This window comes from Oncorhynchus gorbuscha, unplaced genomic scaffold (genome assembly GCF_021184085.1).
Source record: "Oncorhynchus gorbuscha isolate QuinsamMale2020 ecotype Even-year unplaced genomic scaffold, OgorEven_v1.0 Un_scaffold_1011, whole genome shotgun sequence".
Classification (NCBI taxonomy): domain Eukaryota; kingdom Metazoa; phylum Chordata; class Actinopteri; order Salmoniformes; family Salmonidae; genus Oncorhynchus; species Oncorhynchus gorbuscha.
The window spans coordinates 72,745-100,101 of record NW_025745925.1 but is presented as its reverse complement, the minus strand read 5'-3'; the positions used below and the strand labels follow the sequence as shown (position 1 = coordinate 100,101).

Genomic DNA, 27,357 nt, shown 5'->3' with positions numbered 1-27,357 from the left:
GCCTAATGTAATGCCATCTTAGCTGTAGTTTGGAGGGTCAAGCCTAATGCAATGCCTTCTTAGCTGTAGTTTGGAGGATCAAGCCTGATGTAACCCCATCTTAGCTGTAGTTTGGAGGACCAAGCCTAATCAATGTTTCTGTCTTAGCTGTAACAACCAAGCCTAATGCAATGCCATCTTAGCTGTAGTTTGGAGGATCAAGCCTAATGCAATGCCATCTTAGCTGTAGTTTGGAGGATCAAGCCTAATGCAATGCCATCTTAGCTGTAGTTTGGAGGATCAAGCCTAATGCAATGCTGTCTTAGCTGTAGTTTGGAGGACCAAGCCTAATGCAATGCCATCTTAGCTGTAGTTAGGAGGATCAAGCCTAATGCAATGCCATCTTAGCTGTAGTTTGGAGGATCAAGCCTGATGTAATGCCATCTTATCTGTAGTTTGGAGGATCAAGTGTCCCTCAGTTTATCTCCGCCTCCTTAGAGTTTATATTTTTCTTCCTGCTCTAGAAACAAGAAGAAGAAGATCCCTTTGATGAACGGGGAGGAGGTTGACATGGACCTGTCTGCTATGGAGTAAGACTGCATACTGCTCACTCACTCACTCACTCACTCACTCACTCACTCACCTGTCTGCTATGGAGTAAGACTGCATACTGCTCACTGACTCACTCACTCACCTGTCTGCTATGGAGTAAGACTGCATACTGTTCACTGACTCACTCACTCACCTGTCTGCTATGGAGTAAGACTGCATACTGCTCATTCACTCACTCACTCAGACACTCACTCACTCACCTGTTTGCTATGGAGTAAGACTGCATACTGCTCACTCACTCACTCACCTGTCTGCTATGGAGTAAGACTGTATACTGTTTTATACTGCTCCCATTCTTGCACTGATACTACAGGACTCGGGAGAGCAGCACTGATACTACAGAGCTAGGGAGAGCAGCACTGATACTACAGGACTAGGGAGAGCAGCACTGATACTACAGGACTAGGGAGAGCAGCACTGATACTACAGGACTAGGGAGAGCAGCACTGATCCTACAGGACTAGGGAGAGTAGCACTGATACTACAGGACTAGGGAGAGCAGCACTGATACTACAGAGCTGGGGAGAGCAGCACTGATACTACAGGACTAGGGAGAGCAGCACTGATACTACAGGACTAGGGAGAGCAGCACTGATACTACAGGACTAGGGAGAGCAGCACTGATACTACAGGACTAGGGAGAGCAGCACTGATACTACAGGACTAGGGAGAGCAGCACTGATACTACAGGACTAGGGAGAGCAGCACTGATACTACAGGACTAGGGAGAGCAGCACTGATACTACAGGACTAGGGAGAGCCTCAGTAGTTTAGTCCTAGCCTCAGTAGTTTACGCCCTACTCTCAGTAGTTTATAGCCTACCCTCAGTAATTTAGTCCTACCCTCAGTATTTACGTCCTAGTCTCAGTATTTACGTCCTAGTCTCAGTAGTTTACGTCCTAGCCTCAGTAGTTTACGTCCTACTCTCAGTAATTTAGTCCTACCCTCAGTATTTACGTCCTAGCCTCAGTAGTTTACGTCCTACCCTCAGTAGTTTACGTCCTACCCTCAGTAATTTAGTCCTACCCTCAGTAGTTTACGTCCTACCCTCAGTAGTTTACGTCCTACCCTCAGTAGTTTACGTCCTACCCTCAGTAGTTTACGTCCTAGCCTCAGTAGTTTACGTCCTACTCTCAGTAATTTAGTCCTACACTCAGTAGTTTACGTCCTACCCTCAGTAATTTAGTCCTACCCTCAGTATTTACGTCCTACCCTCAGTATTTACGTCCTAGCCTCAGTAGTTTACGTCCTACCCTCAGTAGTTTACGTCCTACCCTCAGTAGTTTACGTCCTAGCCTCAGTAGTTTACGTCCTACTCTCAGTAATTTAGTCCTACACTCAGTAGTTTACGTCCTACCCTCAGTAATTTAGTCCTACCCTCAGTATTTACGTCCTACCCTCAGTATTTACGTCCTAGCCTCAGTAGTTTACGTCCTACCCTCAGTAGTTTACGTCCTACCCTCAGTAGTTTACGTCCTAGCCTCAGTAGTTTACGTCCTACCCTCAGTAGTTTAGTCCTAGCCTCAGTAGTTTAGTCCTAGCCTCAGTAGTTTAAGTCCTAGCCTCAGTAGTTTACGTCCTAGTCTCAGTAGTTTACGTCCTAGTCTCAGTAGTTTACGTCCTAGTCTCAGTAGTTTACGTCCTAGCCTCAGTAGTTTAGTCCTAGCCTCAGTAGTTTACGTCCTACCCTCAGTAGTTTACGTCCTAGCCTCAGTAGTTTAGACATACCCTCAGTAGTTTACGTCCTACCCTCAGTAGTTTACGTCCTACCCTCAGTAGTTTAGACCTACCCTCAGTAGTTTAGTCCTACCCTCAGTAGTTTACGTCCTACCCTCAGTAGTTTAGTCCTAGCCTCAGTAGTTTACGTCCTAGCCTCAGTAGTTTAGACCTAGCCTCAGTAGTTTACGTCCTAGCCTCAGTAGTTTAGACCTAGACTCAGTAGTTTACGTCCTAGCCTCAGTAGTTTACGTCCTAGCCTCAGTAGTTTAGACCTACCCTCAGCGGGAATAAAGGATCTCGCCAATAAAATAATCAACATCAGTTAAAAGTTTTAGTCAAATCAGTTGAATTCAGACAAGCCACACTCCTTAACAGACAAGTGTTCCGTCCGTTCCGTTCCTTAAAGAACCTAAAACTTCACTCTGTTTCTCCCGCAGTGCGGATTCTCCCTTGCTGTGGATCCGGATCGATCCGGACATGTCCATCCTGCGTAAGGTGGAGTTTGAGCAGGCAGACTTCATGTGGCAGTACCAGCTCAGGTACAGGACTCTTCACCTTTTTCTTGTAGGAACTGGCCTTTTGCATGGATTTGTTTCTTCGTGTATTCTTGAGCACAAGTTAAAAAAAGACTATCCTTATTTACAAACATGACAAAGGTGACTACAGATCACGCCACAGCGCCGCGACTACAGATCACGCCACAGAGCCGCGACTACAGATCACGCCACAGCGCCGCAACTACAGATCACGCCACAGAGCCGCGACTACAGATCACGCCACAGCGCCGCGACTACAGATCACGCCACATAGGCGCTGCGACTACAAATCACGCCACAGCGCCGCAACTACAGATCACGCCACATAGGCGCTGCGACTACAGATCACGCCACAGAGCCGCGACTACAGATCACGCCACAGCGCCGCGACTACAGATCACGCCACATCACGCCACGCGCGACTACAGATCACGCCACAACGCCGCGACTACAGATCACGCCACAGAGCCGCGACTACAGATCACGCCACAGAGCCGCGACTACAGATCACGCCACAGAGCCGCGACTACAGATCACGCCACAGAGCCGCGACTACAGATCACGCCACGACTACAGATCACGCCACAACGCCGCGACTACAGATCACGCCACAGAGCCGCGACTTTAGATCACGCCACAGCGCCGCGACTACAGATCACGCCACGACTACAGATCACGCCACAGAGCCGCGACTACAGATCACGCCACAGTGGCACGACTACAGATCACGCCACAGTGCCGCGACTACAGATCACGCCACAGTGCCGCGACTACAGATCACACCACAGCGCCGCGACTACAGATCACGCCACAGCGCCGCGACTACAGATCACGCCACAGAGCCGCGACTACAGATCACGCCACAGAGCCGCGACTACAGATCACGCCACAGTGCCGCGACTACAGATCACGCCACAGAGCCGCGACTACAGATCACGCCACAGAGCCGCGACTACAGATCACGCCACAGAGCCATGATGGCACATATAGATCTGACATTTCAACATGAAGTTCAATGCGAAGGAGAAAAGGTGTGTTTGTTTGTCCTGGTAGTATTCTTCATGGTTTAGAAGTATCTTCCTCAGGTACGAGCGTGACGTCGTGGCCCAGGAGGAGTCTATTTTAGCCCTGGAGAAGTTCCCCACGCCGGCCTCCCGTCTGGCCCTCACTGACATCCTAGAACAGGACCAGTGTTTCTACAAGGTCCGCCAGGGTGCCTGCTTCTGCCTCGCCAAGGTAAGAGGTCCGCCAGGGCGCCTGCTTCTGCCTCGCCAAGGTAAGAGGTCCGCCAGGGCGCCTGCTTCTGCCTCGCCAAGGTAAGAGGTCCGCCAGGGCGCCTGGGCGCTTGCTTCTGCCTCGCCAAGGTAAGAGGTCCACCAGGGCGCCTGCTTCTGCCTCGCCAAGGTAAGAGGTCCGCCAGGGCGCCTGCTTCTGCCTCGCCAAGGTAAGAGGTCCGCCAGGGCGCCTGCTTCTGCCTCGCCAAGGTAAGAGGTCCGCCAGGGCGCTTGGCGCCAAGGTAAGAGGTGGGCGCCTGCTTCTGCCTCGCCAAGGTAAGAGGTCCACCAGGGCGCCTGCTTCTGCCTCGCCAAGGTAAGAGGTCCGCCAGGGCGCCTGCTTCTGCCTCGCCAAGGTAAGAGGTCCGCCAGGGCGCCTGCTTCTGCCTCGCCAAGGTAAGAGGTCCGCCAGGGCGCCTGCTTCTGCCTCGCCAAGGTAAGAGGTCCGCTTCACCCATACATCCATCTTTATCCCTCCATTAACCACGGTGGGGTTTTAATGTGTCATCCCAGTTAGATTACTAGCTAATACGTCTATTATTTAGTATCTTCTGTGTCTCGATAAAATTAAAATAAATAAAAAATCAGCTCAGATGGAGCAGGAAGCTGTGTCACGTATTTTCCTGTTTTTAACATTCATAGATCGCCAACTCCATGATGAGCACCTGGACCGGTCCTCCAGCCATGAAGTCTCTGTTCACCAGAATGTTCTGCTGTAAGAGCTGTCCAAACATCGTCAAGACCAACACCTTCATCAGCTTCCAGAGCTACTTCCTACAGAAGGTGTTTCAACTGTCACACGTCACCTTAATTAACGTAGATCACGAGACTAAGTCTGTCTGTTTAAACATCTGATCAGTCATGGGATACCAGTTACACACTGTAGAGGTTTTTACTTCGTCACAGAACCTAAACCTTTAGGAAACAATGGCAGGGGAAAAAATCTGAATTAGTTTCCTTGGAAATTGCAAGAAATCTGTAATACTGTCGTCCAGTATTTTGGCGTCTGTAATGAGCTGTGTTTGATCTGTACCTAGACCATGCCTGTAGCCATGGCTCAGCTCAGAGACATCCAGAACCTCTGTCCCAAAGACGTCCTCAACTTCATCCTGGACCTCATCAAGTACAACGACAACAGGAAGAACAAGGTGAGATGGGGGTTTGTTTTGTTGTGACCAATGATTAGAAGGGGACAGGGTGAAGGAGATGAACCGAGAGTGTTGGACCAGGGGTCGCCATCGTTGGTAATTCTGTATGATGTTCTGGAGTTGGTTGTGCTGACCACTGGGCCACATTGACCAGGCACTAATGCCTTTAATGTTGTTGCCCTTCTCTTTTTTCCTAGTTCTCCGACAACTACTACCGTGCCGAGCTGATTGACGCCCTCACCAACTCCCTGACCCCGGCCATCAGCATCAGCAACGAGGTGCGCACCGTGGACAACCTCAACGGAGACGTACGTCTCATCCTGGAGGAGATCACACGCTCTCTTAACATGGAGAAACTACTGCCCAGCTACCGCAACACCATCACTGTCAGGTAGAGATAATCACTACTCTCGATGCCCACTATACATTATACTATATAAACTAAACATCCTGGAGGAGATCACACGCTCTCTTAACATGGAGAAGCTACTGCCCAGCTACCGCAACACCATCACTGTCAGGTAGAGATAATCACTACTCTAGATACCCACTATACATTATACTATATAAACTAAACATCCTGGAGGAGATCATCACTACTGCCCAGCTACCGCAACACCATCACTGTCCGGTAGAACAGAAGTTAGGATGAAGTGGAGTAATAGTGCATGGTAAATGTGGGTGGTAAATTATGGTGGTGCTGGTAAATGGTAGTGGTGGTAAATGGTGGTGGTACATGTGGGTGGTGGTGCTGGTGGTAAATGTGGGTGCTGCTTGGTAGTGGTGGTAAATGGTGGTGGTACATGTGGGTGGTGGTGCTGGTGGTAAATGTGGGTGGTAGGTGCTGGTGGTAAATGTGGGTGGTAAGTGGTGGTGGTGGTAAATGTGGGTGGTTAGTGGTGGTGGTGGTAAATGTGGGTGGTTAGTGGTGGTGGTGGTAAATGTGGGTGGTAAGTGGTTGTGGTAAATGTGGGTGGTTAGTGGTGGTGGTGGTAAATGTGGGTGTTAAATGGTGGTGTTAAATGGTGGTGGTAAATGTGGGTGTTAAATGGTGGTGGTAAATGTGGGTGGTAAATGGTGGTGGTAAGTGGTGGTTGTGGTGGTGGTAAATGGTGGTGTTTAGTGGTGGTGGTGGTTGTGGTGGTGGTAAATGGTGGTTGTGGTGGTGGTAAATGGTGGTGTTTAGTGGTGGTAAATGTGGGTGGTAAGTGGTGGTTGTGGTGGTGGTAAATGGTGGTGTTTAGTGGTGGTGGTGGTAAATGTGGGTGGTAAGTGGTGGTTGTGGTGGTGGTGGTAAATGTGGGTGATAAGTGGTAAATGTGGGTGGTAAGTGGTGGTGGTAAATGTGGGTGGTAAGTGGTGGTGGTAAATGTGGGTGGTAAGTGGTGGTGGTGGTGGTGGTAAGTGGTGGTGGTAAATGTGGGTGGTAAGTGGTGGTTGTGGTGGTGGTGGTAAATGTGGGTGATAAGTGGTGGTGGTGGTGGTAAGTGGTGGTGGTAAATGTGGGTGGTAAGTGGTGGTTGTGGTGGTGGTAAATGGTGGTGTTTAGTGGTGGTGGTGGTAAGTGGTGGTAAATGTGGGTCGTGGTGGTAAATGGTGGTCGTAAAATGGTTGTGCTGGTGGTAAATGGTGGTGCTTGGTGTCTGTTTTGATTGGCCGCTTTACATTGTGTTGATCGATAAAAGACCAAATAGTGGTTGACCCAAAAAGCGGCATTGTTGAGCGAGCTGGTGTGGAAGCTTTTTGGCCCTTGTACCCTCTCCCCAAATATTGCCAAACACGTCCCGTACAGGAAGCTAGTTGAGTGCCAGGGGAAACCTTCCCACCTGCATGATCGTATCAATCAAAATGCCTTAAAGGCACAATCTGCTACTTTGATTTCCAGTTGTGGAACTCCAAATCTTTTTAACCCTAAAGGGTATTGGTGCGTTAGAAATCAGGAACTTTGATTTAGGCTTATAGATGAGTGACCTCTCTCTCCACCCCCCTCTCTCTCCCCCCCTCTCTCTCCATCCCCCTCTCTCTCTCCACCCCCCTCTCTCCACCCCCTCTCTCCACCCCCCTCTCTCCATCCCCCCTCTCTCTCCCCCCCTCTCTCCATTCCCCTCTCTCTCTCCATTCCCCTCTCTCTCTCCGTTCCCCTCTCTCTCTCTGTTCCCCTCTCTCTCTCTCCGTTCCCCTCTCTCTCTCTCCGTTCCCTCTCCGTTCCCCTCTCTCTCTCTCCGTTCCCCTCTCCCTCTCTCCGTTCCCCTCTCCGTTCCCCTCTCTCTCTCTCCGTTCCCCTCTCTCTCTCTCCGTTCCCCTCTCCATTCCCCTCTCTCTCTCTCTCTCTCTCTCTCTCTCTCTCTCTCTCCATTCCCTCTCTCTCTCTCTCTCTCCATTCCCCTCTCTCTCTCTCTCTCCATTCCCCTCTCTCTCTCTCTCTCTCCATTCCCCTCTCTCTCTCTCTCTCCATTCCCTCTCTCTCTCTCTCTCCATTCCCCCTCTCTCTCTCTCTCCGTTCCCCTCTCCATTCCCCTCTCTCTCTCTCTCTCTCCATTCCCCTCTCTCTCTCTCTCTCTCTCCATTCCCTCTCTCTCTCTCTCTCCATTCCCCTCTCTCTCTCTCTCTCCATTCCCCTCTCCATTCCCCTCTCCATTCCCCTCTCTCTCTCTCCACCACCCCTGTCTCCCCTCTCTCTCCAGTTGTCTCAGAGCTATCCGGATGCTCCAGAAGAATGGTCATATTCCCAGTGACCCCTCTCTGTTTAAATCCTATGCAGAATACGGACACTTTGTGGATGTTCGTGTCGCAGCGCTGGAAGCTGTGGTGGACTACACAAGAGGTATGCACCGAACTAGTCCTAGTGAAGTTATTAGGACACACCCTATTCCCTGTGTAGTGCACTACATTTAGCCAGATCAACGTAGGGTTTGAATTAGTCCCATAGGGTTGTAACCAGAAGTAGTGCACTTGACTACAGAGCATTCAGAACGTATTCAGACCCCTTGACCTTTTTCCACATTTTATTTTACATTACAGCCTTATTCTGAAATGTATTCAATTGTTTTGTTTTATCAATCTACACACAATAACCCATAATGACAAACCAAATACAGTAAAAAAAAAAAAAACATTTTTGAAAATTGTAAATAAAAATAAATAACTATCACATTTGCATAAGTATTCAGGTATTTTACTCAGTACTTTGTTGAAGCACCTTTGACAGTGATTAGTCTCGAGTCCTCTTGGGTATGACGCTACAAGCTCGGAACACCTGTATTTGGGGAGTTTCTCCCATTCTTCTCTGCAGATCCTCTCAAGCTCTGTCAGGTTGGATGGGGAGCGTCGCTGCACAGCTATTTTCAGGTCTCTCCAGAGATGTTAGATCAGGTTCAAGTCCGGGCTCTGGCTGGGCCACTCAAGGACATTCAGAGACTTGTCCAGAAGCCGCTCCTACATTGTCTTGGCTGTTTACATAGAGTCGTTGTCCTGTTTGAAGGTGAACATTCGTCCCAGTCTTGAGGTGCTGAGCGATCTGGAGCAGGATTTCATCAAGAATCTCTCTGTACTTTGCTCCGTTCATCTTTCCCTCGATCCTGACTAGTCTCCCAGCCACTGAAAAACATCCCCACAGCATGATGCTTCACCGTAGGGATGGTGCCAGGTTTCCTCTAGACGTGACGCTTGGCATTCAGACCAGAGAGTTCATTCTTGGTTTCATCACACCAGAGAATGTTGTTTCTCATGATCTGAGAGTCTTTAGGTGCGAAGGGTGGGGAGGGGGGGCTGTTTTCATTTGTCATTAAGCGGTATTGTGTGGAGAAAAACATCTATGTAATCAATTTTAGTATCAGGCTGTAACGTAACAACATGTGGAAAAAGGGATGGGGGTCTGAATACTTTCTGAATGCAAGGAGACAAGGTGCCATTTCACACACAGCCTAGTTCTCTGGGGTTGAACATCTTGATCCTAAATATCCCTCCATCACCAGTCAGTCTGTTTTAATCTCTGGGGTTGAACATCTTGATCCTAAATATCCATCCATCACCAGTCAGTCTGTTTTAATCTCTGGGGTTGAACATCTTGACCCTAAATATCCATCCATCACCAGTCAGTCTGTTTTAATCTCTGGGGTTGAACATCTTGACCCTAAATATCCATCCATCACCAGTCAGTCTGTTTTAATCTCTGGGGTTGAACATCTTGATCCTAAATATCCATCTAGACTCACCAGTCAGTCTGTTTTAATCTCTGGGGTTGAACATCTTGACCCTAAATATCCATCCAGACGTCACCAGTCAGTCTGTTTTAATCTCTGGGGTTGAACATCTTGAACCCTAAATATCCATCCAGACTGAATGGCACCTTTCTCAGTCATCAGTCTGTTTCACTCTGTGGGCTGTAGCTACTAGCTAGAGAGACAGCACCTCACCTGTAGAAGCAACATGCACACACACACACACAAAATCCCTGCTATAAACCTCATTATAAACTGTGTGGTTCCAGCCCTGAATGCTGATTGGCTGACAGCCGTGGTATATCAGACCGTATAGTAGTAACATCACACTGACTCCTACCCAGAGAATATCCCTTCTTGTTATAGTTGTAACAACACACTGACTCCTACCTAAAGTATCCATCCAGACTGAATCTTGTTATAGTAGTAACATCACACTGACTCCTCTGAGTATCCCTTCTTGTTATAGTAGTAACAGACACACTACACCTACCTAGAGAGTATCCCTTCTTGTTATAGTAGTAACACACACACTGACTCCACACAAGTATCCCTTCTTGTTATAGTAGTAACATTACAAACTGTGTGAGTATCAGCCTTCTTGTTATAGTAGTAACAACACACTGACTCCTACCTAGAGAGTATCCCTTCTTGTTATAGTAGTAACATCACACTGACTCCTACCTAGAGAGTATCCCTTCTTGTTATAGTTGTAACATCACACTGACTCCTACCTAGAGAGTATCCCTTCTTGTTATAGTTGTAACATCACACTGACTCCTCCTAGAGAGTATCCCTTCTTGTTATAGTTGTAACATCACACTGACTCCTCCTAGAGAGTATCCCTTCTTGTTATAGTAGTAACATCACACTGACTCCTCCTAGAGAGTATCCCTTCTTGTTATAGTAGTAACAACACACTGACTCCTACCTAGAGAGTATCCCTTCTTGTTATAGTAGTAACAACACACTGACTCCTACCTAGAGAGTATCCCTTCTTGTTATAGTAGTAACAACACACTGACTCCTACCTAGAGAGTATCCCTTCTTGTTATAGTAGTAACAACACACTGACTCCTACCTAGAGAGTATCCCTTTCCAACACGCTCTTGACTCCCACACAATCCCTGGTGATTATACACATAATTAATCAATCTCACAGCCCTGCCTGGCTGTCAGGACAGAGGTGTGTGTGTGTGTGTGTGTTGTTTATTTTAACATGCTGTTTATTGCTAGTTGACAGGAGCTCCGTGGAACTGCAGTGGCTGCTCAACATGGTCCAGAATGACCCGGCTCACTACATCAGGTACTGTGTGTGTTTGTCTGTTGGGTTGGCTGCCTCATACATAAAGATGCATCATGATGTATTTATCTGGCTTCAGGATATGGGGACATTTTGTCTTAAGGCAGCCAGACAACGGGGTAGTTTATTTAGTGCTGCGTAAAAACAAGGACTGTTACAGTGAATTTATCAACTGATTTAACTCATTTAGACCCGCAGTCTGAGGAAATGTATTGATGATACTTCCTGCTCAGCGGTTTGAATCTAAATATATTCATCCTGAAACATCCTGTTTCCCTTATTAGTGGATATTTGCCATGTCCCAGGAAAGGTTTTATGTGATGGTTTGTCCCAGGAAAGGTGTTATGTGATGGTCTGTCCCAGGAAAGGTGTTTTGTGATGGTTTGTCCCAGGAAAGGTGTTTTGTGATGGTTTGTCCCAGGAAAGGTGTTATGTGATGGTTTGTCCCAGGAAAGGTTTTATGTGATGGTTTGTCCCAGGAAAGGTGTTATGTGATGGTTTGTCCCAGGAAAGGTGTTATGTGATGGTTTGTCCCAGGAAAGGTGTTATGTGATGGTTTGTCTCAGGAAAGGTGTTATGTGATGGTTTGTCCCAGGAAAGGTTTTATGTGATGGTTTGTCCCAGGAAAGGTGTTATGTGATGGTCTGTCCCAGGAAAGGTTTTATGTGATGGTTTGTCCCAGGAAAGGTGTTATGTGATGGTTTGTCCCAGGAAAGGTGTTATGTGATGGTTTGTCCCAGGAAAGGTGTTGTGTGATGGTTTGTCCCAGGAAAGGTGTTATGTGATGGTCTGTCCCAGGAAAGGTGTTATGTGATGACCTGTGGTTATGAAGAAACAGGATGTTAACCTCCACTTTCTCTATGTTCATTCAGACACAAGATCCTAAGCATGCTGGGTAAAAACCCTCCCTTCACCAAAGCAGCCGAGTCTCCACTCTGCAACGAGGCTCTGGTCGACCAGCTGTGGAAACTCATGAACTCAGGTGAGACCTTAGTGAGTCTTAAATGGCACCCTATTCCCTATGTAGTGCACTACGTTTGACCGGAGCCCACATAAATCTTCTATGTAGGGCTCTGGACTAAAAGTAGTGTACTATGTAGCAAATAGGGTGCCATTTAAGATCAAGACATAACTAATCAAACCTGATGAGACGCAGTACAGACAGAGACCACCAGGCCTGGCTAGTCAAACCCCCACCTGGGGCTGGTGTGATATCCACTCAGGCCTGGCTAGTCAAACCCCCACCTGGGGCTGGTGTGATATCCACTCAGGCCTGGCTAGTCAAACCCCCACCTGGGGCTGGTGTGATATCCACTCAGGCCTGGCTAGTCAAACCCCCACCTGGAGTGATATCCACTCAGACCTGGCTAGTCAAACCCCCACCTGGTGTGATATCCACTCAGACCTGGCTAGTCAAACCCCCACCTGGAGTGATATCCACTCAGACCTGGCTAGTCAAACCCCCACCTGGGCTGGTGTGATATCCACTCAGACCTGGCTAGTCAAACCCCCACCTGGAGTGATATTCACTCAGGCCTGGCTAGTCAAACCCCCACCTGGGGCTGGTGTGATATCCTCTCAGGCCTGGCTAGTCAAACCTCCACCTGGGGCTGGAGTGATATCCTCTCAGGCCTGGCTAGTCAAACCCCCACCTGGGGCTGGTGTGATATCCACTCAGGCCTGGCTAGTCAAACCCCCACCTGGAGTGATATCCACTCAGACCTGGCTAGTCAAACCCCCAACCTGGAGTGATATCCAGCCAGAGACTGAGTTACTGCCCACAAATCAAATCCATGTGTGTAATTAGCTAACCCCAACAGTCATTTATCAATGTTTGTGATGGTAAGAGTTGCACAACTGTCAAATTCGATGTTTGCACTTTAACCTCATAGTCTCGTAGTCATTGTATCGTTTCAAATCGCTGGAATACAGAGCTAAAACCAGAATACGTGTCACTGTCCCAATACTTCTGGACGTCCCAGTATTACATTATGTTCCAGGTCCTAACTTCAACTGTCTGTCTGACCCATTATTACACTACAATAACAAACTATAAGCAAATGTTCAGCGTCACATTACACGGACATCCCCCCAGCAGGCTCATATAAACCTTGTTTCAAAAGGTGCCAAAACGTTGTGAAATGTCTTTTCAAAGAGAGAGACGTTTTCTCTTTAACAGTCGTAAAACATCTGTTTCTCTTCCAGGGAAGAGAAGGATCATGTTTGTAGGTTTGTCCATGTCCTGAGGGATACAGGGACCTGCTGGGACGGGCCTCAATAGGGTTGTGTCCCAAATGGCATCCAATCTCCAAATATACAGTGTGCTACTTACCAGGCCTCTGTGTAGTGTACTATATAGGGAATGGGGTGTGTTGTGGGATGTAGACCGTGTTTTGGGGAGTTTGGGGGTGGGCTCCAGGCACGGGCTCCAGTTACAATGAGGTCAAACACAGCTGAGAGAGCCTCGGAGAACACTAACCTGCTCAAACACGGTCTGTCAGAGGGGGCCTGGAAACGCAGAGCTGACGGGTGCTGTCTCGGACAGACAGAAAGAGGGAGACGGGCAGACAGAAAGAGGGAGACAGGCAGACAGAAAGAGGGAGACAGGCAGACAGAAAGAGGGAGACAGGCAGACAGAAAGAGGGAGACAGAAAGAGGGAGACAGGCAGACAGAAAGAGGGAGGGAGACGGAGGGAGGGAGGGAGGGAGAGGGAGGGAGGGAGGGAGGGAGGGAGGGAGGGACAGGGAAGGGAGGGAGACAGGCACAGACAGAAAGAGGGAGACAGGCACAGACAGAAAGAGGGAGACAGACACAGACAGAAAGAGGGAGACAGACACAGACAGAAAGAGGGAGACAGACAGACAGACAGAAAGAGGGAGACAGACAGACAGACAGAAAGAGGGAGACAGACAGACAGACAGAAAGAGAAAGGGAGGGACAGACAGAAAGAGGGAGGGAGGGAGGGAGGGAGGAGGGAGGGAGGGAGGGAGGGAGGGAGGGAGGGAGGGAGACAGACAGACAGACAGACAGACAGACAGACAGACAGACAGACAGACAGAAAGAGGGAGACAGACAGACAGAAAGAGGGAGACAGACAGACAGAAAGAGGGAGACAGACAGACAGAAAGAGGGAGACAGACAGACAGAAAGAGGGAGACAGACAGACAGAAAGAGGGAGACAGACAGACAGACAGAAAGAGGGAGACAGAGACAGACAGAAGAAAGGGAGGGAGACGGAGACAGAGAGGGAGGGAGGGAGAGGGAGACAGACAGGGAGAGGGAGGGAGGGAGGGAGGGAGGGAGACAGACAGAAAGAGGGAGACAGGCACAGACAGAAAGAGGGAGACAGACACAGACAGAAAGAGGGAGACAGACACAGACAGAAAGAGGGAGACAGACACAGACAGAAAGAGGGAGACAGACAGACAGAAAGAGGGAGACAGACAGACAGACGGAGGAGAGGGAGAGGGGAGGGAGGGAGGGAGGGAGGGAGAGGGAGGGAGAGACAGACAGAGACAGACAGACAGAAAGAGGGAGACAGACAGACAGAAAGAGGGAGACAGACAGACAGAAAGAGGGAGACAGACAGACAGAAAGAGGGAGACAGACAGACAGAAAGAGGAGACAGACAGACAGACAGAGACAGAGGGAAGAGGGAGACAGACAGACAGAAAGAGGGAGACAGAGACAGACAGACAGAAAGAGGGAGGAGAGGGAGGAGGGAGGGAGGGAGGGAGAGGGAGGGAGGGAGGGAGGGAGACAGAGGGAGGGAGGGAGGGAGGGAGGGAGGGAGGGAGACAGACAGACAGACAGACAGACAGACAGACAGACAGACAGACAGACAGACAGACAGACAGACAGAAAGAGGGAGACAGACAGACAGAAAGAGGGAGACAGACACAGACAGAAAGAGGGAGACAGACACAGACAGAAAGAGGGAGACAGACACAGACAGAAAGAGGGAGACAGACACAGACAGAAAGAGGGAGACAGACAGACAGAAAGAGGGAGACAGACAGACAGAAAGAGGGAGACAGACAGAGACAGACGGAGGGAGACAGAGGAGACAGACAGGAGGGAGGACGGAGGGAGAGGGAGGGAGGAGGGAGGGGACAGAGGGAGAGACAGAAAGAGGGAGACAGAGACAGACAGACAGACAGACAGAAAGAGGCAGACAGACAAAGAGGGAGACAGACAGACAGACAGAAAGAGGGAGACAGACAGACAGAAAGAGGGAGACAGACAGACAGAAAGAGGGAGACAGACAGACAGAAAGAGGGAGACAGACAGACAGAAAGAGGGAGACAGGCAGACAGAAAGAGGGAGACAGAAAGAGGGAGACAGGCAGACAGAAAGAGGGAGGGAGACTGAGGGAGGGAGGGACAGACAGAAAGAGGGAGACAGGCACAGACAGAAAGAGGGAGACAGACACAGACAGAAAGAGGGAGACAGACACAGACAGAAAGAGGGAGACAGACACAGACAGAAAGAGGGAGACAGACAGACAGAAAGAGGGAGACAGACAGACAGAAAGAGGGGGAGACAGACAGAGAAAGAGGGAGACAGGACGGAGGGAGGAGGGAGGGAGGAGGGAGGGAGACAGGACGGAGGGAGGAGACAGACAGACAGACAGACAGACAGACAGACAGACAGACAGACAGACAGACAGACAGAAAGAGGGAGACAGACAGACAGAAAGAGGGAGACAGACAGACAGAAAGAGGGAGACAGACAGACAGAAAGAGGGAGACAGGCAGACAGACAGACAGAAAGAGACAGACAGAAAGAGAGGGAGACAGACAGACAGAAAGAGAGGGAGACAGACAGACAGAAAGAGAGGGAGACAGACAGACAGAAAGAGGGAGACAGACAGACAGAAAGAGGGAGACAGACAGACAGAAAGAGGGAGACAGACAGACAGAAAGAGGGAGACAGACAGACAGAAACTTCTGTGGTTGGAGGGAGACAGACAGACAGAAAGAGATAATGTGCCGGTTGTGAGAAGAGGGAGACAGACAGACAGACAGACAGACAAAGAGGGAGACAGACAGACAGAAAGAGGGAGACAGACAGACAGAAAGAGGGAGACAGACAACAGAAAGAGGGAGACAGGCAGACAGAAAGAGGGAGACAGAAAGAGGGAGACAGGCAGACAGAAAGAGGGAGACAGGCAGACAGACAGGCAGACAGACAGGCAGACAGTTAAAGACAGACAACAGACAGACTATGAGACAGACAACAGACAGACAGACAGACAGACAGAAAGAGGCACAGACAGACAGACAGAAAGAGGGAGACAGACAGAAGACAGGGAGACAGGGAGACAGACAGACAGAAAGAGGGAGACAGACAGACAGAAAGAGGGAGACAGACAGACAGAAAGAGGGAGACAGACAGACAGAAACAGGGAGACAGACAGGGAGACAGGGAGACAGACAGACAGACAGAAAGAGAGAGACAGACAGGGAGACAGACAGGGAGACAGACAGGGAGACAGACAGGGAGACAGACAGACAGAAAGAGGGAGACAGACAGGGAGACAGACAGACAGAAAGAGGGAGACAGACAGACAGAAAGAGGGAGACAGACAGGGAGACAGACAGACAGAAATGGAGGACAGACAGACAGACAGACAGAAAGAGGGAGACAGACAGACAGAAAGAGGGAGACAGACAGACAGAAAGAGGGAGACAGACAGACAGAAAGAGGGAGACAGACAGACAGACAGGGAGACAGACAGACAGACAGGGAGACAGACAGACAGAAAGAGGGAGACAGACAGACAGACAGACAGACAGAAGAGGGAGACAGACAGACAGAAAGAGGGAGACAGACAGACAGAAAGAGGGAGACAGACAGACAGAAAGAGGGAGACAGACAGACAGGGAGACAGACAGGGAGACAGACAGACAGGGAGACAGACAGACAGGGAGACAGACAGACAGGGAGACAGACAGACAGAAAGAGGGAGACAGACAGGGAGACAGACAGACAGAAAGAGGGAGACAGACAGACAGAAAGAGGGAGACAGACAGAAAGACAGACAGAAAGAGGGAGACAGACAGACAGACAGACAGACAGAATGACAGACAGACAAAAGACAGACAGACAGAAGAGGGAGACAGACAGACAGACAGACAGACAGAAAGAGGGAGACAGACAGACAGACTGTTCCCCCAGAGGGAGACAGACAGGGGAGACAGGGAGACAGACAGACAGAAAGAGGGAGACGGAGACAGACAGGGAGACAGACAGACGGACAGACAGACTGCCCAGCTGGGAGGGAGGGACTCAGGGAGGGAGGGAGGCAGACAGACAGACAGAAAGAGGGAGACAGAAAGAGGGAGACAGACAGACAGAAAGAGGGAGACAGACAGACAGAAAGAGGGAGACAGACAGACAGACAGGGAGACAGGGAGACAGACAGGGAGACAGACAGGGAGACAGACAGACAGAAAGAGGGAGACAGACAGACAGACAGACAGACAGACAGAAAGAGGGAGACAGACAGACAGGGAGACAGACAGGGAGACAGGGAGACAGACAGACAGACAGACAGACAGACAGACAGACAGAAAGAGGGAGACAGACAGGGAGACAGACAGACAGACAGGGAGACAGACAGACAGTTTGGACAATGGACTTATTCTGTGTTGTTGCATCAAACCAGTTTGAGCTGTAAACGGTCCTCCTCCCTTCAGAAATCTGTTATTTGAAAGACTGCGTAACGTTTGGAAGAATTAGCACCTTTTTTCAAACAAGGTCGATATTTTTGCTGGGGGGTTGTCCAGATGTGATCTGAGGCGACAGACGCGACACTTGTTATGTTTATTGTAGAAGTACTATTTCATATGTTTTGAATGTACTTCTGTGGTTGGTTGTGACTGTTGGCAGTGGACCGTGCAGAAGACACAACCCAGTTTATGACAAGCAGTAATAAACTGTTGATAAGTGACCGGTTGTGTTATTATTCCCAGCACCATAACGACAGTGATTACATTCACACCACTCTTATTATCATCTGGCTCGGAAAACAACTGACAGGGAGACAGGTCTTGCAAGGATCTGTTATGTTAAATTTAAACCAGTTAATCTCTATTTTATCAGATGTTAAAGTACATGATAACCAGACTTATTCTGTGTTGTTGCATCAAACCCAAAACAGTAACTATGACTGGAAACTGAATAAACTACTGTAGTTTTATGCACAATGTGCATTTCTAGTTTTCTGAAAAGCTTTTCTAAAACAAAGACCCTATTCCTAAACCGTTCCTGTGTTTTTATGGTTTAACTTGACCCGTATCAGTGATTCCATTCATACCAATGGATTTAACTTGACCCGTGTGTCAGTGATTCCATTCATACTAATGGATGTTGTGACACGGTATCTAGTGATTCCATTGTTTTACCAATGTGTTTAGTTTTGTGTATCAGTGATTCCATTCATACTAATGGATTTAACTTGTGTGTATCAGTGATTCCATTCATACTAATGGATTTAACTTGTGGTATCAGTGATTCCATTCATACCAATGGATTTAACTTGACCCGGTATCAGTGATTCCATTCATACTAATGGATTTAACTTGACCCGGTATCAGTGATTCCATTCATACTAATGGATTTAACTTGACCCGGTATCAGTGATTCCATTCATACCAATGGATTTAACTTGACCCGGTATCAGTGATTCCATTCATACCAATGGATTTAACTTGACCCGGTATCAGTGATTCCATTCATACTCATGGTATCACTGGCTTGGCTTAGAAAACAATTGTGAAACTTTACAATATTCTGAACATTACTTTTGTCCAGCTGTGAAGCTGTAAAGTTGAAGCTGTAAAGTTGAAGCTGTAAAGTTGAAGATGTAAAGTTGAATGTGTAAAATTGAAGCTGTAAAGTTGAAGCTGTAAAGTTGAATGAAGCTCTAAAGTTGAAGCTGTATAGTTGAAGCTGTAAAGTTGAAGCTGTAAAGATGAATGTGTAAAATTGAAGCTGTAAAATTGAATGAAGCTGTAAAGTTGAAGCTGTAAAGATGAATGTGGTCGGACCCTGTCATGTCACTGTTCCCCCAGGTACGTCTCATGACTGGCGGCTGCGGTGTGACGCGGTGAATCTGTACTACACTCTGTTTGGTCTGATGCGTCCCTCCTGCCTGCCCCTGCCCGAGCTGGGCCTGGTACTCAACCTCAAGGAGAAGAAGGCCGTGCTCAACCCCACTATCAAGCCTGAACAGGGACCAGACACCACAGAGATGACTGGCATCACCATGGGTGTTCATATCCCTGTCATGGGCTTCACTAGCAGTGTAACAAGAACAACAAATACTAACAATTTAACCTTTTTAATATAATTCAGATATTTTAGTGGGGACTTGGGCCTTATTGTGTCTTATTAAATCTTCACCTAAAATCTTTTCTGTCAACCTCATCTGAGTTTTGTTCTAACACTAATTTCCCTTTCTCCCCCTCTATCTCTTCCCTCCCTCTCCCTCCCCTTCCCCTCTCCAGCTGGATGAGGGCCTGATCACCATGGAGACAGTGTCCAGCGTGTCTATGTCCAGTGGTGTGGCCCCGCCCCCTCAGGGACTGAAGAGGAAGTTGGACAGTGACTGATGTTGATGCTGATGCTGTCCTCACCGGAGCCAGGCCAGGTCCTGCAGGAAGAGGACACCAGTAAAAAATTCAAGATCAGAGTAAGGATCTCGAACGCCTTGGGGAGGTGTTTTTACTGTTCTGGGCTTTCACTACAGGCTTTACCCAATAATGTGTGTGTGTGTGTCTGTGTGTGTGTGTCTGTGTGTGTGTGTCTGTGTGTGTGTGTGTCTGTGTGTGTGTGTCTGTGTGTGTGTGTCTGTGTGTGTGTGTCTGTGTGTGTGTGTCTGTGTGTGTGTCTGTGTGTGTGTGTCTGTGTGTCTGTCTGTGTGTCTGTCTGTGTGTATGTCTGTGTGTGTCTGTCTGTGTGTGTCTGTGTGTGTCTGTGTGTGTTACTGTGTGTGTTACTGTGTGTGTGTGTTACTGTGTGTGTGTGTTACTGTGTGTGTGTGTTACTGTGTGTGTGTTACTGTGTGTGTGTGTGTGTGTGTGTGTGTGTTACTGTGTGTGTGTCAGATGTGTGTGTGTGTGTGTGTGTGTGTGTGTGTGTGTGTGTGTGTGTGTGTGTGTGTGTGTGTGTGTGTGTGTGTGTGTGCGTGTTAGTGTGTGTCCATGTGTTGTGTGTGTGTGCATGCGTGTCCGTGTGTGCGTGTCCATGTGTTAGTGTGTGTGTGAGCCATTTCAGGCTTCCCTGAGGACTGAAGCAGTGCCACTGTGGACTCAGTGTGTCTGGGTTAATCTAGCTCTTTAAACTGATACAATACAACTGGCGCAGTCCCATTGCTGATCGTATTTGACTTGACGCCAATCACTGTGGGGGTGTTGAATAATGATGATGTTTCAGTTAACACCGTGGAGGAAGATCAGATGGTTATGACTGATGATGATGATGATGATGATGTTTCAGTTCAACGCCATGGAGGAAGATGAGATGGTTATGACTGATGATGATGATGATGATGATGTTTCAGTTCAACACCATGGAGGAAGATCAGATGGTTATGACTGATGATGATGATGTTTCAGTTCAACTCCATGGAGGAAGATGAGATGGTTATGACTGATGATGATGATGATGATGATGATGTTTCAGTTCAACACCGTGGAGGAAGATCAGATGGTTATGACTGATGATGATGATGATGTTTCAGTTCAACTCCATGGAGGAAGATCAGATGGTTATGACTGATGATGATGATGATGATGTTTCAGTTTAACACCATGGAGGAAGATCAGATGGTTATGACTGATGATGATGATGATGATGTTGTTTCAGTTCATGGTTACACTGATGATGATGATGTTGGTTCAACAAGATGAGATTGACATGGAGAGTCCCCATGACAGCCAGGCGTTCATCCACCACCACCTCAACATCCTGGAGAGGCCATCCACACCAGGTCAGCACTCTGACAAACATCCTGCACTTATCATTCTGCTTTCAGACAATCTAGTCCTTTTTTTTCAAGAACACGATGCACTTCTGGCTGATTGGCATTCAAATCAAATCAAAATCAAATCAAATTTTATTTGTCACATACACATGGTTAGCAGATGTTAATGCGAGTGTAGCGAAATGCTTGTGCTTCTAGTTCCGACAATGCAGTGATAACCAACAAGTAATCTAACTAACAATTCCAAAACTACTGTCTTATACACAGTGTAAGGGGATAAGGTCATGTACATAAGGATATATGAATGAGTGATGGTACAGAGCAGCATACAGTAGATGGTCTCGAGTACAGTATATACATATGAGATGAGTGTGTAGACAAAAAGTGGCATAGTTAAAGTGGCTAGTGATACATGTATTACATAAAGATACAGTATGTTAAACACAGCTCTGTCTCCTGATTGGTCCTTCTAACTGCCCTCCTCAGGTAAGGAACCTCCAGCCGTGGACCAGGTCTCCTCTCCCTGCCTGTCACCCCCTTACCTTCATCCTTCGGCAAAGAGTCCACCTCTTCCTCCAAACACAGCGGTGACCACCACCATCACCACCACCACCACGAGCACAAGAAGAAGAAGAAGAAGAAGCACAAACATAAACACAAACACAAGCTGACTAGTGGATCCGTGAGGTCTCCATCCATGTGACTAGAACACTAGAGAAAAGCTCTGACAAGGAGAGGGACTCCCATGCCTTCAGTAACAGCCCTGCTAGTGGAGGCTCTGTGAGGTCTCCATCCATGTCTGACTAGAACACAGCTCTGTCTCCTGATTGGTCCTTCAGTAACAGCCCTGCTAGTGGAGGCTCTGTGAGGTCTCCATCCATGTCTGACTAGAACACAGCTCTGTCTCCTGATTGGTCCTTCAGTAACAGCCCTGCTAGTGGACGATCCGTGAGGTCTCCATCCATGTCTGACTAGAACACAGCTCTGTCTCCTGATTGGTCCTTCAGTAACAGCCCTGCTAGTGGGAGGCTCTGTGAGGTCTCCATCCATGTCTGACTAGAACACAGCTCTGTCTCCTGATTGGTCCTTCAGTAACAGCCCTGCTAGTGGAGGCTCTGTGAGGTCTCCATCCGTGTCTGACTGAGCTGTGAAACATCATCCTCAAGACTAGACTCCAACTGTCAGTGGTTCAACTCCTCTGAATAGACCTTACTGACTCCAACTGTCAGTGGTTCAGCTCCTCTGAATAGTTTTCTGCGTGTCAACTAGCCTGGAATCCACACTAGATATTGCTTGTTTCAGAGCTATGTTTAGTTTGAATTTGGAAAATGGAGCAATATTCAGTGTGGATCCAGGGCTGGCCCTGCAGTCAGTGTAGGAATGTGTGTAGCCTAACCAACATTCTGTGACGTCTTCATGAACCACACAGAGAGGCAGACCTGTGGGCCTCTCCAGAAAGGGAGCCCTTTGGTATTAAAAGCATCCCAGTCTCCAATCACCTTAACCACACACACACACACACACACACACACACACACACACACACACCACACACACACCCACCACACACCCACCACACACACACACACACACACCCACCACACACACACACACACACACACCCACACACACACACACACACACACACCCACCACACACACATACACACAGCCACCACACACACACACACTTCTGGCTGTGCCCGAGCCTGTCTGTCTCCTACCATCATCAACAACATTTTCAGTTAGTGGCTGTGCGTCCTCACAAGGGAACCTCTTCAGCCTGTTGAACCCGGTCTCAGACTGCCACTAGACTTTCCCCCACGTTGCCCTGGACATGGACTTACAGGTTTACTTTAACCCTGCAATTAAACTAAGAGGAGAAATTACACTCTCGTTCAGAGACCCAATCAATTCAAAGGTGGCAGAATCAAGATTTTTCTATATATTTTTTTTAATTATTTTTTATTTCACCTTTATTTAACCAGGTAGGCTAGTTGAGAACACCTTTATTTAACCAGGTAGGCTAGTTGAGAACACCTTTATTTAACCAGGTAGGCTAGTTGAGAACAAGTTCTCATTTGCAACTGCGACCTGGCCAAGATAAAGCATAGCAGTGTGAACAGACAACACAGAGTTACACATGGAGTAAACAATTAACAAGTCAATAACACAGTAGAAAAAAAGAGAGTCTGAGATGTTTCTAAACGTGTAGGATGTAGAATGTATAGTAAAATATAAATGGTCTCTAATTAGGCAGACCTGCAGTAGACCATGAGATGTTTTGCGTTCTAAACCGCACCCTATTCGTTATATAGTACACTACGTTTGACCAGGGCCCATACGGCTCTGGTCAAAAGTAGTGCATTTTTATTGGGAATAGGGTGCCATTTTGGATGTAGCCGTGACTAATAGCCTAATTGCTGCCCTGTATGACATCACAGTACTGAAGAATCATTGGGTTGTTCTATACCTGTTTCTATTGCATTCATATGGCACTGTTTCTAACCATGCATGTTTTAACTGTTGTTTTTACTGTTAAAGTCATTAGATTGTGTCCTTCTTGTCCCTCACCCAATCAGTGACTAGATTGTGGGTGGTCTCCTTGTCTCTCACCCAATCAGTAACTAGATTGTGGATGGTCTCCTTGTCCCTCACCCAATCAGTAACTGTTCTGTTCTTTATTCATTATGTACTCCAGTTGTGTTGAAACCTTTTCTTCTAGGTTGGACATGACTACATTATCATAAAGATGTTGGAAAATAAAGCTTCTGAAGTCAAGAATGTGTGTTTTTTATTCATTTTCTTCAATAATGCTCAATATATAGTAACAATTACGCTTTGAAATGTTGTATACCAAGAATGTAATAACCAAGAGCATAAACTTTGAATAATTGCACAACTCAGTCTAGTGTTAGAACCAGGGTTAGAACCAGGGTTAGTTATGGTACAACTCAGTCCAGTGTTAGAACCAGGGTTAGTTATGGTACAACTCAGTCCAGTGTTAGAACCAGTGTTAGAACCAGGGTTAGTTATGGTACAACTCAGTCCAGTGTTAGAACCAGGGTTAGTTATGGTACAACTCAGTCCAGTGATAGAACCAGGGTTAGTTATGGTACAACTCAGTCCAGTGTTAGAACCAGGGTTAGTTATGGTACAACTCAGTCCAGTGTTAGAACCAGGGTTAGTTATGGTACAACTCAGTCCAGTGTTAGAACCAGGGTTAGAACCAGGGTTAGTTATGGTACAACTCAGTCTAGTGTTAGAACCAGGGTTAGTTATGGTACAACTCAGTCTAGTGTTAGAACCAGGGTTAGTTTGGGTATAACTTCTTCCAGGGTTAGTTAGGGTATAAATCCCACCAGGGTTAGTTTGGGTATAACTTGTTCCAGGGTTAGTTAGGATATAAATCACTCCAATCTAGAGCAGATTAGGAGCAGGCATCACTCGGCAGAGAATCATGGTTCTTTGGAAATTGGTTCTCTAAGGCTTTATGATCCATGCAAATGCGTCGTGTGCGTCCGCATGTGTCCCTTTCCGTTTACAATGAGAACTTATGTTTTGCGTATAGGCTCCCATGACTATTATGCGTTTATTACTGGTTCTCAGATGTTTTCGGGGCCTTGCAGCAAGGAAGTTTTACTCTCCTTTTGTTTTCTAAATCATTTGCAGTACAAGGGGATGATGATGATCATTTCAAAGTGGCGACCGATTTGAAAGGGTTATTGTTATTCATTTACCGGGGTGGTCTCTCCTTGCATTCATTGTTTAGTATCCTACCGCGCACTGCGCGCAGTAAAATTAAACGGCAGCATAAGCACTTTTCCTTGATTTAGTGGATTGAGAGCTGGAAGGAAGTTCCCTTTGGCACCGTGAACAGGTGTTCATTTGAAATCACAAAACTTGGCCACCACACCGCTCTTGCGCTCAGTCTTAGTGATAGTCGGGGTGCAGTCAGGACGCACGGTAACGAACCGAACAGGGACCACTGCGATAAACACATGAATTCTGTAGGACGGACCTGACATAATGGGGAAATATAAGATATCATTTAAACAGGTATGATGGAAATGACCAAATATGGTTTAGAAAACTCTGTGATATTACAATGTAGGATGTTCAAGAGAGAATACCTGGGTTATGATGGATTGTTCTGGCATGCTCCCCGCTATATTTACTGTGGGAGACTTGTCGTTATCGCCTCATATGTTTCACGTTTCATTTTATGTCACAATATTGTGTAGAATTGTATCATTTATCTGTTGTTTCGTTCATTTTCAAAGCTGTTCTGTGTCCTCTCCATCGTCTGTGGTTCGGATATCTGCTCGGGGTATGTTTATGACCGTCCTGAAAGGTCTGTAGAGGAGGCTGCTTCTTCAAAGACAGACAGTAAGCAAGATTAGACAACTGTTTTGCATAAAATATAGATATTTTGCGGGGACTTCCATCTCTCTCTCTCTCTCTCTCTCTCTCTCTCTCTCTCCCTCTCTCTCTCTCTCTCTCTGACAATTGTTGATGGGTATTATTTTTTGCCTATTACAGTATTGAAATTGTTAATTTAAAAATAAATGTTTGTATAATGACGTATTGGAACAAGGTGTTCTGCACTAACATTGTGCATGGTATACTACAAGCACATCGGAATCATTTTCTCTGTAATTCAGTTACCAAAATAAGCTTTACAGTATATTTTGAAAAAGCCTTTATGTATTCTGGCTGTAAATGTATATAAAGCCAACTTTCCTTTTGCCATTTTAAACAAGTCAGACAAAAAACTGTCTTTGATTCCAGAGGCATTAAACTACATCTTAAACTGACTTCAGGACAAAGTAATCAATCAGTCAACAGTCTGTAGACTTAACATGGAATCCATTTACCATCTAAATGATCTTTAAACGTGAGCAACATACATTATACGGAACTTACTACGTTCCCTGAGGTAACCGTAGCGATGGAATTCAAAATGCAGTTTATTTGCACATCGTTTTCTATCAGATATGTCTGCCAGTGTACACAGAACTAATAAGCAAAGAGCGTTTAAGTGTAACAAACGATTACTGTTGTCCTTTTCGCCAGTGATTGGCCTGTCCGTGTATGTTTGGGGTTTGTTTGCTCGGCTCTACCTTGTGTCAATATCAAGTGAGCTTTTCAGCCGTTTCTGCTCCATATATTCTGACCTGGTCTGCATGTAAAAACTCAGGTGGTTTGAATTATACTGTCGGGATACTTGTCAAAGATCCCACTGCACAGCTGTGAAAGGACATTGTAGTCTTTCCTTCACAGGGAGTTGGTTTCCTTTCATTCAGTTCATTCACTGTGTCTGGGATGGGTTTGACATTGAGTATATGACTAGTTATATGCCTCATACAGCTATTCCTGTGCAGTAAACTGAGTTTGAATCTTCACAGAATTCGTCCACGTGCTTCTCCTGGCGATGCCCAGGTTTTTCCTGCTGCAGGTTTGTTCCTGAATCCACAAGGAACATCTTATTATGTACTGTATGTTACACTAGCTTGGTCCCCTCTGTTCCTCTCCCCAACCTCAGGGAGGTGTTCCTCTCCCCAACCTCAGGGAGGTGTCCCTCTCCCCAACCTCAGGGAGGTGTTCCTCTCCCCAACCTCAGGGAAGACCTCCTCTCCCCAACCTCAGAGAAGACTTCCTCTCCCCAACCTCAGGGAAGACTTCCTCTCCCCAACCTCAGGGAAGACTTCCTCTCCCCAACCTCAGGGAAGACTTCCTCTCCCCAACCTCAGGGAAGACTTCCTCTCCCCAACCTCAGGGAAGACTTCCTCTCCCCAACCTCAGGGAAGACTTCCTCTCCCCAACCTCAGGGAAGACTTCCTCTCCCCAACCTCAGGGAAGACTTCCTCTCCCCAACCTCAGGGAAGACTTCCTCCCCCCAACCTCAGGGAGGTGTTCCTCTCCCCAACCTCAGGGAAGACTTCCTCTCCCCAACCTCAGGGAAGTGTTCCTCTCCCCAACCTCAGGGAAGACTTCCTCTCCCCAACCTCAGGGAAGACTTCCTCTCCCCAACCTCAGGGAAGACTTCCTCTCCCCAACCTCAGGGAAGACTTCCTCTCCCCAACCTCAGGGAAGTGTTCCTCTCCCCAACCTCAGGGAAGACTTCCTCTCCCCAACCTCAGGGAAGACTTCCTCTCCCCAACCTCAGGGAAGACTTCCTCTCCCCAACCTCAGGGAAGAATTCCTCTCCCCAACCTCAGGGAAGAATTCCTCTCCCCAACCTCAGGGAAGACTTCCTCTCCCCAACCTCAGGGAAGTGTTCCTCTCCCCAACCTCAGGGAAGACCTCCTCTCCCCAACCTCAGGGAAGACTTCCTCTCCCCAACCTCAGGGAAGACTTCCTCTCCCCAACCTCAGGGAAGACTTTCTCTCCCCAACCTCAGGGAATACTTCCTCTCCCCAACCTCAGGGAAGTGTTCCTCTCCCCAACCTCAGGGAAGAATTCCTCTCCCCAACCTCAGGGAAGACTTCCTCTCCCCAACCTCAGGGAAGACTTCCTCTCCCCAACCTCAGGGAAGACTTCCTCTCCCCAACCTCAGGGAGGTGTTCCTCTCC

General features: G+C 47.6%; 1 pseudogene; it reads left to right on the top strand.

Annotated features, from left to right (window-relative positions):
• The window catches only part of LOC124020990, a 94,414-nt pseudogene that overhangs the window by 19,596 nt on the left and 47,461 nt on the right, over positions 1-27,357 (top strand).